The 12,528-nt window shown below is 41.8% G+C and overlaps 1 pseudogene; it reads left to right on the forward strand.

Annotated features, from left to right (window-relative positions):
- Positions 1-7,262: 7,262 nt before the first annotated feature.
- LOC112090823 lies at positions 7,263-12,000 on the forward strand (annotated as a pseudogene).
- Positions 12,001-12,528: the final 528 nt, after the last annotated feature.

Below are 12,528 nucleotides of genomic sequence, written 5' to 3' on the forward strand. Positions count from 1 at the left end.
ACACCACTCATCCAATACTTGATGGATGCAAAGCTACCCAACCATAAGGATGAGGTCTGGAGGGTCAAATATAGAGCTGCCAGGTACCTACTATATGATGGCCTACTATACAGACGATGCTTCTCAACGCCCTTGCAACGGTGCCTTGGTGACAATGAAGCGTGAGAGATCCTCCGGGAGATCCATGAAGGAGTTTGTGGTAATCATACTGGGGGGGCCATCTTTAGCTCTTAAGGTTAAGAGGCAGGGGTACTATTAGCCTACGCTTAAAAAAGACGCGTATCAATACGCTCGGCGTTGTGATAAGTGCGAACGATATGCCATGATTCCTAGAGCACCCCCAGAAAACCTAACTTCCATTCTTAGCCAATGGCCTTTTGCCAAATGGGGGGTCGACCTGATCGGACCTTTGCACCTCGCACCAGGAGGTTTTAAGTTTGCCATCATCGCCGTGGACTATTACACTAAATGGGCCGAGACAAAAGTTCTTACTTCGACCACATAGGCTATCTGCACAAACTTCATTTGGAGCAACATTGTGTGTAGATTTGGGGTTCTGCATTCGATCGTGTCTGACAACAGTAAATAGTTTGATAATGCCTCGACACGTAAATTTTGAGACGATTTGGGCATTCATAGACTTCTCAGCTCCGATACTGCCACAGTTTAACGGCCAAGTTGAGGCCGTCAACAAAATCCTGAAGTACACCCTGAAGAAAAAGCTTGATGACTTGAAGGTAGGGGTGTAAGAAATGAGCCCGAACGCGAATAACCCGCCCGACCCGACCCGAAAGCATAGGTTTTTTTTTTTTTAAAAAAAAATTCAGATTCAAATAGTCCCAACTCGCACTGTGCAGGGTGGGGAGCATTTTGAACCCGCTTTGCCCCAACCCGACCTGATTTAAGTGTGTAACCCTAAATCCCTAAATCTATTTTACTGCACTATCTCTATATGGACTGTTTATTTGACGTATTGTTAATTTTATTTCTGGACTTTATTTACTGTTAAGAAGTATGTTTGATGTTATGTTAATGCTCATGGACTATTTATGAATTTTATGCTTTTGGACTGTTAAAAGAGGAATGAAGTCATAGATTAAAATTGATTTTCACCAACCCGAGTAACCCGAGACTACCCGAGGTCACTCGACAGGTTGCGGGTTTGTGGGCTTAAGAGAGTGTTGAGGCCCAAAGTTTTCTCAACCCGTACTGAGCGGGTCGGCTCAATTTTTTGACTCAACCCGACCCTACCCGGCCAAATTACACCCCTACTTGAAGGGAAAATAGGCTGAAGAACTCCCGAAAGTTTTGTGGGCGTATAGGATGACGAGTCAAACTACACCAGGCGAAACACCCTTCTCTATGACATATGGGGTCGACGCAGTACTCCCCGTAGAAATTGAAATGCCGACACTAAGAACGGTTGCGTATGAGGACAACGTGAACGTCGAAGCAATGAACGGGGAGCTCGATCTGTTGGAAGAAAAAAGGCTCGACTCTCAACTACGACTCGCCACTTACCAACAAAGAACAACGCGCTATTACAACAAAAAGGTTAGACGAAGACGGTTTTCCCCAAGGGACCTTGTCTTAAAAAGGGTCACATTGAGTACCAGGCCTAAAAACACTGGTCCTTTGGCCCGACTTGGGAGGGATCCTAACGCGTGAGAGAGATCCTACGCCCTGGCACTATGTCTTAAAAAACTTTACAAGCAAGAGAATTGAACACCCTTGGAATGCCGAACAATTAAAGCTGTATTATTAATAACTTGTATTGTTTGGCTATGTTGTATCTACATTTTGTGAAATAAATAAAAGCTCACTCCTCCGGAACGTTAAAGTAATATCTGCTCACGAACCAAGGTTCTTAACCACACATGAAGAGGCAGGGGAGGGTCTGCACTCAAATCTGCTAAAAGCCCTAAGGTGCATCCAGAAAGCTGACTCTTCCAAGGAGGAGAAGCTTCCGTATACTTAGCAGATTCTCAAATTTGCTAAAAGCCCCAAAGGGTACCTAGAAAGCTGACTCCTCCAAGGAAGAGAAGCTTCCGTATACTTAGCAGATTCTCAAATCTATTAAAAGCCCCAAGGGGTGCCCAAAAAGCTGAGAAGCTTCCGTATACTTAGCAGATTCTCAAAACTGCTAAAAGCCCCAAGGGGTACCCAGAAAGCTGACTCCTCCAAGGAGGAGAAGCATTCGTATACCTAGCAGATTCTCAAATATGCTAAAACCCCAAGGGGTATCCAGAAAGCTGACTCTTCCAAGGAGGAGATGCTTCCGTATACTTAGCAGATTCTCAAATCTGCTAAAAGCCCCAAGGGGAATCCAGAAAGCTGACCCCTCCAAGAATGAGAAGCTTCTATATACTAAGCCCCAAGGGACATCAAAGCCCCTCTAAGGAGGAGAGGCTATCATATTTGGCAGATTTTGCTAAAGAGGTTACGGCTAACCGTATAAAAATAATAAATAATATAAAACAAATCAACAGGATAAGAGAAAACTACATTAAAGATAGTATACATATCAGCGGGATAAAAAGCCAATTGTCTCATTATTTTAAAAGGAAAAATATATGTATACTAAAGAAATGAAAAACAAATATCAGCGCCCGGCGTCCTAGGCCCCGTTGCCCCCCGCTATTAGCTCCCACAACGCCACCACTGCCCTCGCCACCTTCAGCACCGGTAAGAGAATCCTCATCATCAGAAGGATGCTCAGAAAGGAAGTCCAAATTCAGACCAGGAATGTGCCTGTTGATCCTAGGAACAAGTTGCTCGCCAACGGACATCATGTCACTGGCATACATATCGTGTCATTCGTCGGAGGATTTGAAGTTCTCGACAGCCTTGACAGCAACCTCTGCATTTTTTTGAGCAAACTCAGCAGAAGCCAAAAACTCATCGACTCCCTCATTCTTGCCTAGGTCGTAGCCTTGCTGCTTACCTAGTTCATATCCCTCATGCCGGCCTTAACGAAGGTAGAATCGACGGCTTGCTTACGGGCCTCTTCTGCTCCTTTCTTGGCTGCCTCCAGCTCAGTCTTAGCCGCATCGAGCTCCTCTACGACGGGGGCAAGCTTCTTTGAGATTTCATCCTTGTTGGCCTTCTCCACTCTAAGGAGAGTCTTCAGGCGCCCCTCTACATGATCCATTCCCTTACTCCTGTCCTCGATCTTAACCATTTCAATGAAGTTAAGGAGGGAAAGGACAAGGGACTGTCAAATCAAAAGAGGAAATATGTCAGGAAAGAGAACAAAAAAAAAATAAAAAATAAAAAGCTCGTAGAAATAGACCCTGAAGCTTACATGAATCTGGAGAGATCTCCTGGCGGATACGGTCGACTAGAGAGGACCGAGTAGCGCTCTCCCAGTCCTGCTAAAAAAAGGATTTGTATAGAGCCTGGAAGATGAGGGGGAATCGCGGTGATAGATTCAGCGCTAGCTCAATCTGAGCCGAGGGGACATCAGGGATGATGAACTATGGATATCCAGAACCCTTGTCCCAAGAAACAAAAGGCGTTCCCTAGGCGGATAAGCCTCATGAGCATCGGTTATGTCATTAACCGACGCTAGCTCAGCCTCCACCGCTGGCGTTTCAGTTGGGCGAGGCCTTTTGGGCCTCGGCGTCTCCTGAGTTGTTGTAGGCTCTGCCGTAGGTTGAGGCCTCGGCGGGGTGCTGGCCTCGGTAGTTTAACTCGACCTCTCGCGAGGCCGCTGTTTCTTTGAGCGCCCCTTGTCGCTCAGAACTCGCAGCTGCAAGATCTTCATCTCTGCATCACAATCAAAGCCAAGTAATTAGACAAACAACAGATGATAATGAATCGAGTGCAAGGGGAAAACACTAACCTCCGGCTGTAAAATGGAAGAAGTCCTTGACCGCATTGGTGTCTGCAGGGTAAGGGAGTGAAATCAGAAGGTCAGAGCTTCTTAGGTTCTCCCACGTCAACAAAGCACCGATATGACGCTCACTTTCTGGGAAGCTGAAGGCTTCCGTCACCCTTGCTAGCCGATTCCTAAAAAGTTGAGGGCGGTCCTAGGGAACTGCGCAGAAAGATATGAGGTCAGCAGTGTAAAAGCATAATATCAGCTGTATAATATGGGGTCGATGATACTTACTCAACGTCCTGAATGATGTTTGCACCCCTAAGCGCTTAAAAGGTTTATCAGCCGGGTGGACGTCGAACATACCATTGACCATGAAAAACATTGCTTCTAGGCATGGACGGCAAGGGCAACCCCTTCATTAGTTTTCTTAAAACGGGCTTAGATCGCCAGTGACTACCTAAAAAATACCAGCCGTCACACTTAGGGACATGGCAAAGTTTATATATAAAAAGAAATTCGTCCAAAGATAAATCCACGTCGAACCTTTGGTCCCAAAGAACCCACATGCCAGCGAAGATATACAAAAAATTTAGGGCCAGCTGTGTGGGAGAGATGTGAATGGGTGGATGGGAAGTGTCATCCCCACCATGAAGGCCCGGTATAAACACATAGATACCCCAGGGCCGGTAGGGTTGCCTTGAAGTTGGGGTCTGGGAAGACGTACTCGAACCATCGGTCATCTACGCGTCCCTCTTTGTACGTACTCTCTGTCGTGTCTTCGGCACCATGAAGTCAGCTGTGAAGGACAGCCGCTCCTCATCCGCCCCCACTGATGCCACGGGGACGCCAAGGTGTCGCCCGCTATAGCCAGAGATAACACCGCCGACTAAAGAGTCGGAGGCACTAGACGTGGAAGGCCCCCCATTCGTCTGGCTCGCCTTTGACCAGGCGGTCGTCGCTGTCCTCATCGTCCCGAGGATGAGGGATATAGTCCTCGACCTCCCTCAAAATCAGATCACAGTTGGTAGGGTGGGAGGAAGACTCGGCGGCTGGAGAAGGATCCGACCTCACAAGAGGCACGAACGATGATCCCCCTCGACGTTTAATCCTTCTAGGTGCCATTACTGTGAAAGAAAAATCTAAAGTCAATATCCTATAAGTCGAGAGGGAAGAGGAAATTAGTTTGACGTCTAAAGTTGTTAAACAAGGAGCTTAGTCGAGTAAAAGTTAAGGCTAAACGACGACAGTTCAGATAGGCAACGATGATTCTAACCTAAACATGAACTAGACGATGACGATTCAAACACATCGTCGACCATTCAAACAAACCCAGAAAGCCAAATAAGAATCCATGCCCACTCGAAACTCTCATAAATAGTTCAGAACATAGCGAAAAACACCAAAACCAGGTTCTAGCACCCCTATTACGCCATGCTCAACCATTTCCCCATCCCTAAAAAAATCCACCGTAGCCCAGTCAAAAGAGCAAACACAGATATCAAAATAGGAAGTAGGGAGGAGGAATGCTTACCAGAAAATCAGGAGCGAGAGAAGCGCAAGAACTGAGGTGAACTTCGCCAAAGATTTGCGGGTTTGCAAGAGGAGAGTACGAAGAACGGTATTTGAGAAATTTTGGCAAAGTTTCGTCTTAGTTTCGAGATGATTTGAAACGAACATGAAGAGATTACTTATAGTAACCAAAAGCGCTCGATCCCCAGCCGTCCGATGAGGTAAGTACGCATCCAACAACGAAAATGAAGGGACTCATTCTGACGGTTAGGGAGTAAGCGGGAAGCTGAAGAGACTCAATCCAATGGCCCAGATTCGTCCGTTAAAAGGAAAGTCTGCGTCAGCATGGCGATCGAACCGACGCGACGTTTACGATTCTCGAGGGGCTTCGAAGTGCCAGAGCCATCATTACAAGGAAGGTTCAGAGTTACGCTCCCACACCCGAAGCAAACAGAAAGGCCATAGCAAATCCCAGCCTAGCTCGAGGCAGTCCAAAGAAAAGCCTCGACCTGGAGGGTAGCTGTTGTGTGTAAAAATATGCGTTGACACGTCGGATGCCGATCATGCTCCACGTGACCTAAAACTCACCACGTCAGGTAGCCGTCGACGTCTAAAGCTCATTTCCTCCTCTGCCATCTGATGAAATGGTCGACGGTATGGGACGATTCATACAACCGTCGACATTACATACAGTTGAGGCCTGCGTGATGTGTTTGCAGTTGAAGCGGTACCATGAGGGGGGCGACCGAGGCAAAGGTCGCGCCCTGTGAAGTATAGTGTAGGCGCAGAGGGCAGAACGCATGAATATGGGTCCACGTCCCAAGAAAGGCCTCTGAGGGGACAAGGGGGAAATCCCTAGCTTACGTCTGGGTTTGGAGAATGTCAGTAGCACAGGAAATGATTACCTGCCCATAAACCGTCTGGAATGGACCAATGAAAATCGCAAAGGATCCGCAGAGCCGCAATAGTGGACAAAGTGGATGAGTGAACGGTCCAAAAGGTGCTAAGAAGCTACGGTCTAGACTAATAGAATAATAGGCTACTTGACAGAAACCATAAAAAAACCCCCATGTGGCAGTCCGCCCTAAAAGGGATCCATATGTAATCTGTAAGCTATTAAAAGTGTAAGGCCCCAGAGAGAAAGATGGAGCTTTTTTGTAATCTTAAAAGCACAAGCGGAAAAATACAATAACTAGTGAATGTATCTCTTTTTTATAGAGTGAACTACTATAAATTCGTGTGTCTCTTTACTTCCGTTCTAACAATAAATCAATACATTTTACAATATACCTAAAAAACAAACACTGTCAGTTGTATAAATTTGAGAAAGTAATTAGTTTTAACTGATAACCCAATAAACTATCGAGAGATAATCCGATATAATCTTATTGATAAAATTCTACCCTTAACAATTAACGACTTTAGTAAGAATCAAATTAATAAAGGGAAATAGTAAAAAATAGGCCAATATAAAAAGCTTAAGAAAGTATATAAGCTAATTTTTAGTTATAGAAATTAATAGGCCATAACTTGTCAAGTTATGGTTTATAACCAGATAAGTTATGGACAAACTTGTCAAATTATGAATCATAGTCAGACAAGTTATGGACAAAAATCGTAAATTATAGACAATAACTTGTCAAGTTATGGTTTATAACCAGAGAAGTTATGGATGAAAATAATAATTTAATCTATTTATTAATTTATATAAATTATTGACATATTAATTTTAATTTATCTCAAATCTTAACATATTTTCATCTTTCTCCCATCAATAAAAGCCGAATTAATAAACTAATCGGCCCCAAATTTCCCTTGCTGCTAATAATATTTCGAAAGAAACACAAAAAAAGTCATAATAACATAAATAAAAACGACACTTGGGTCACATTTGTGCCTGTCACTCCAGTCCAGTCCAGTCGACTCCCGTCCTCTCTTCTATCTCTATAAAGCGCCGACCTTCCCCATCACACTCACTCATTCCCCTCCCTCACCCCTTAACCTACGCACCCTGTTCATCATCGTACACTACACCTCCTAAAAACCACAACTTCAAAAATGGACAAAACCGCGACCGAACAGTGGCGGTCTGACCCGGTTCAGGCCTCTTTTTTCCGGCCACCGGAGACTCCCTGCGAGCCCATGGAGTTCCTCTCCCGCTCCTGGAGCGTCTCCGCCTTGGAAGTCTCCAAAGCCATTGCTCCTCCCCACGTCTGCATCGCCAAGACCCTCTCCGGCAACGCCGCCGCCATACCCGAGGACCTCGCTGGAGAAATAGAAGAAAGCGCCACCGTCTCTGGCAACCCCTTTTCCTTTGCCTCCTCCGAGACTTCTCAGATGGTTATGGAGCGCATTATGTCCCAATCGGTAAGTGAGTAAAGTTAAAGTTGGTTGGTTCATCAGAGGAAGAAGAAGCAGACAAATTGGGGGATTCTATTTTCTTATTATTATAGAATTGTTTTTAGCTATCTCTTTCTTTTTCTTGTTTTTTTCCTCTTGTTAGTTTCTGGGTTTTGTTTTCGTCTTTTCCTCTTCATTTCTTCACTATTACAGGTTAAGCAAAAATTTCCCATTTTCTAAATTTGGGTCATCTTTTCTTTTCTTACTAAAAGATCTCTCTCTCTCTCCTTTTTTTTTTTTTTTTTTTTTTTTTTTTTTTTGCAGCAAGAAGTGTCGCCAAGGACTTCAGGAAGGCTCTCGCACAGCAGTGGGCCTCTGAACGGAACTCAGAGCTGCGGCTCCTTAACCGACAGCCCACCAGTCTCTCCTTCCGAAATCGACGACGTTAAGGTTTGTGTCGTTCGTTTGTTTTTTTGTTTATCTTTTTTGTCTTGGTTTGGATATTTGGTCGGCGACCGCCGTACACGGTGGCCGGAATCTGACATTCTTTTTCCTGGGTGAGCCTGACGAGGTCAGAGTGCGGGCGAAACATTGTAATAAAATCTCAGCTTTCTCACTAACCAACGCCAACTTTGATTACATACACCTACATGTACACACAACTTTGTTTTCGCTTTCTTCAACGCAAAAACCAACAAATAATAATAATAAAAAATTTAAAAAAAGGAAAAAAAAAAAAACATCACTCTGTTCTATGCTTAAAAAACCTACGAATTCTGTCGATATACGAAGCAAATTCTTGCCTGGAGGATAACCTGGTTCCTACATATAATGTTATAAATAACCGATTTTTTTTTTTTTTTTTTTTGGTGTCGTTTCCTAGTTATGTTGTGTACAATGATGAATTGATTGTATACATTTATATTTGTGTTTATATATATTATATACAAAAAACACATTGGTCCCTTCACACGCGCTTCCAGTTCCAACCACATGGCCAAAGCCCAGTGAGCTGAGCTGGGTTTTTCTTTGCAGTTACACTTGAACAGAGAATGTATCAATTTTATTTTATTTATTTATTTTTTTGTCGTTTGTCCTTTGGGTTTTATTGAACAACCAACGACACTGCCACGAGACGAATTTTAGGCTTCATCTTCGTCTTACTCTGGTTTCTATTCAATAATAAAACCTTTCTGGGGACCCCCAAAGAAATATAGAGAGAAAGAGGAGAGAGAGAGAAGTAGAAGAAAAGAGCTAAATGAAGCTATTTAAGAACATTTAGCTTTTGTCCACCATTGAATAACACACGGATCTATTAATTGTTATAACTACTATTATTATTTTTCGTGTGGCTATTATATGATTCACATACGTCGAATCTACCCAAAAATGGACCTACTCATCAACAACTAATTTTATTATTTTTTATTTTTGAATTAATGCAGTTTTACCGCTCGGCCAATCAATTGAATACCCAATTTAGAGCTCCGGCGACCGCCGCCGGCGGGGGCGGGGAGGGGAAGACTGTCGGCCGGTGGCTCAAGGACAGGAAGGAGAAGAAGAAAGAGGAGACAAGAGCACAGAACGCCCAGCTCCACGCCGCCATCTCGGTTGCCGGAGTTGCGGCGGGGTTCGCGGCGAACGCAATCCGGCGCCACCCCCCCCCGCCACTGCGGCATCGTCTGGCTCCGGGAAAGACGAGCAGATGGCAAAGACCGACATGGCCGTGGCCTCTGCAGCCACGCTTGTGGCCGCGCAGTGTGTCGAGGCAGCCGAAGCCATGGGCGCCGAGCGCGAGCACCTTGCCTCCGTCGTTAGCTCCGCCGTCAATGTCCGCTCTGCCGGTGATATCATGACCTTGACCGCCGCTGCTGCAACGGGTAGGACTCGTAAACTTCAATTTTTTTTTTTTTTGTGATGGGCATTTTGGAAGCATACAATTTATTTTATTTTGTTAGTGCAAAAATATCTGTAATTTACATTAATATTTTAGAAGTTCTTTTCAATTTTAATGAAGAATAAATTCTCGAAGTTGATATTATCTTTTTCGTTAGGGGATTAAAAGGAATGTCTTTGAAAAAGTGTAATAACTAGTCTGACATAAATAAATTTTGTTATTATTATTTTCAAAATTATTAAATGGAATAAATAATTTTTTGGCTGAAATTTAATCTTTACACGTGACACATTTTACATCTTAATTTTTTATGATGACTAGTCTTTCATTATTTCTTTTCAATAATTGGACTAGTGATGTTGAAAGATCATAAACAAGCGAATTGTATTTATCAAATGATATGAAGTAACGAATTAGTTATTTGAATTGTTATTGGACAATTACATTAGGAATTATGTATGCTTGTTTGGTATTCAAATATATATATATATATATATATATATATATTTGGCTGAAATGGTATTTTAATGACGTTGATGCATGTAACATTGAGTTATATTCGCCTAAAAAATATTTATATTTTCATATTCGAGTTTTTAATTTTAATGTGACGAAAATGCCCCTGTTACAGCTTTGCGCGGGGCGGCAACGTTGAAGGCGAGGGCATTGAAGGAAGTGTGGAACATAGCCGCGGTTATTCCGGTGGAGAAAGGGATGGGAGTTGGTGGTAACGGCAGTAACGGTAATTCCAACAGCAGTTTCAGTGGCGAACTAGTCCCTGAGGAGAATTTTCTTGGTATTTGCAGTAGAGAACTACTGGCCAGGGGCTGTGAGCTTCTCAAGCGTACTCGCAAGGGTAATATTGCTAATTTGTTAATTCTTGTAAGGTGACGTTTCAAGGTCATTTTCTCACAATTATATTCCATTTCTCAAAGTCAATATATATACACACACACACATATATGTGGACATTTTCCCTACTGTTTAAAGGGTCTTCTTAATTGAACTTTCTTTAACCTCATTTTTAATTTAATTTAATTGTATGTTCAGGCGATCTTCATTGGAAAATTGTCTCTGTTTACATCAACAGAATGAACCAGGTAGTGTTTCTATGCGCCAAGTTAGGCTCAGTGAACTTATTTTCCTTTTAAAAAAAACATATATATATATATATATATAATGCTCGTTGATTTGAATTTTTAATTTGAGTTTAGATATGACTTTATATGAGAATTTTTTACTGTAGTAAAAAAATTAAATGTGATTGTTTTTTAGAGTTTTTTACTATAGTAAAATTTGAATTCTAAACTCGAATCGGTGAAATGAATGGAACCATAATTTATTATATGAATGTATACAAAGTCCCCCATTAAACCTTAAAAATTTAATCTTATAATCTCGTTACTTTTATTTTTAGATTATTAACCTTCATTGAAAAAAATAAATCCTAATTCCGCGACTGTACGAATACCTAAGTGATTATATGTGCCTTCTAGATATTTTAAATGTTGGAGCCAATTATTTGGGCATCAATAGGAACCCTTTTGGTTTGTTTGAATATGTGTGAACCTGAATAGAGCAAAAGGTTTTCCATCGGCAAAAGAGACTTGAGTATGATTGAAGGAATTGGATCTTTCTTTTCTTTTCTTTTCTTTTCTTTTCTTTTTTCCTTTAGCAACCTTTGGAACTTCTTTTTGTGCAGGTTATGTTGAAGATGAAGAGCAGGCACGTTGCTGGGACCATCACAAAAAAGAAAAAGAGTAAGTTTTTTATTTTATTTTATTTTTACCCTCAACTTTTTTTTTTTTTTTTTTTTTTTTTGAAGCAGAAATGGGGGGGGGGGGGATTTTTGTTGAAGCAGAAATGGAGGTGGAGGGGTCTTCTTCCATTTGGGGATTTGTGAAAGTACTTGAAAGACAAAAAGAAAAGAACCAAGTCTTTATTCCTCTTTAATCCTAATCCCAATTCTCTTTTTTTTTTTTTTTTTTTTTTTTTTTTTTTGGTTTTTGTTTTTGTGATTTTACAGATGCGGTTTTGGAAGTGCTCAAAGATATGCCAGCTTGGCCAGGCCGTCACTTGCTTGAGGGTGGTGAGAACAGGCGTTATTTTGGATTGAAAACTGTAATGCGTGGAGTTGTGGAATTTGAGTGCAGAAGCCAAAGAGAATATGATGTTTGGACTCAAGGCGTCTCAAGACTTCTCTCGATTGCTGCTGAAAAGAACAATAGACATAACAGAGTTTGAATTGTACTTAAAAAAAGAAGAAAAAAAATTAATCGTTGCATTTTGTACTAGGGGAAGAAGCTTTGGTAAGTAGGATCTTATATATATAAATATATTTGTCTTTATATTTGTGTAAACCCCAACTTTTAAAAAGCAATAGGTATTTTGATATTTTTGTTGGTGGGTTTTTTTTTGTTCCTATTGTAAAAAAGGGATGATAAATTAAAGGTATAAGTTTTATCCAAATGGGGTCTACTTAAATCTTTATGTGAATGAATACATTATTCTATGCTTTTTGTATTTGTTTTTGAATGTTGAAAATAAAAAAGTAAAGTTGGGAAGAATTTAGAGTTTGTGACACTTAGACCTGTAAGTTTAGGCCGGATTAAACGGGTCAGTTTGAGGTCTGTTACTGTTTGTCTTGACCCGGTCTGGCTTTAAAATTTTTTGGACTTAGGATTAGGTTGACCCGGTCTGGCTTTAAAATTTTTTGGACTTAGGATTAGGTTGGACAAATTTTCTCTCCTTTAAGGTCAGACATGACCGGTCTGAACATCATATTTTTAAAGATTTTTTAAAAAAAAATACTTTATAAAATTTTAGGTCGGGTCGGTCTTGAACTTTTTGAATTTAGGGCCGTCTCTTTTTTAGGAGTAGGCCGGGCTGGCCTGAAATTGTTTTTGAGCTACCGGGCCCGGTCCTAAACTTACACCTCTAGTGACACCATATGATGATC

Source organism: Morus notabilis, unplaced genomic scaffold, assembly GCF_000414095.1.
Source record: "Morus notabilis unplaced genomic scaffold, ASM41409v2 Scaffold1163, whole genome shotgun sequence".
NCBI classification, from domain to species: Eukaryota; Viridiplantae; Streptophyta; class Magnoliopsida; order Rosales; family Moraceae; genus Morus; species Morus notabilis.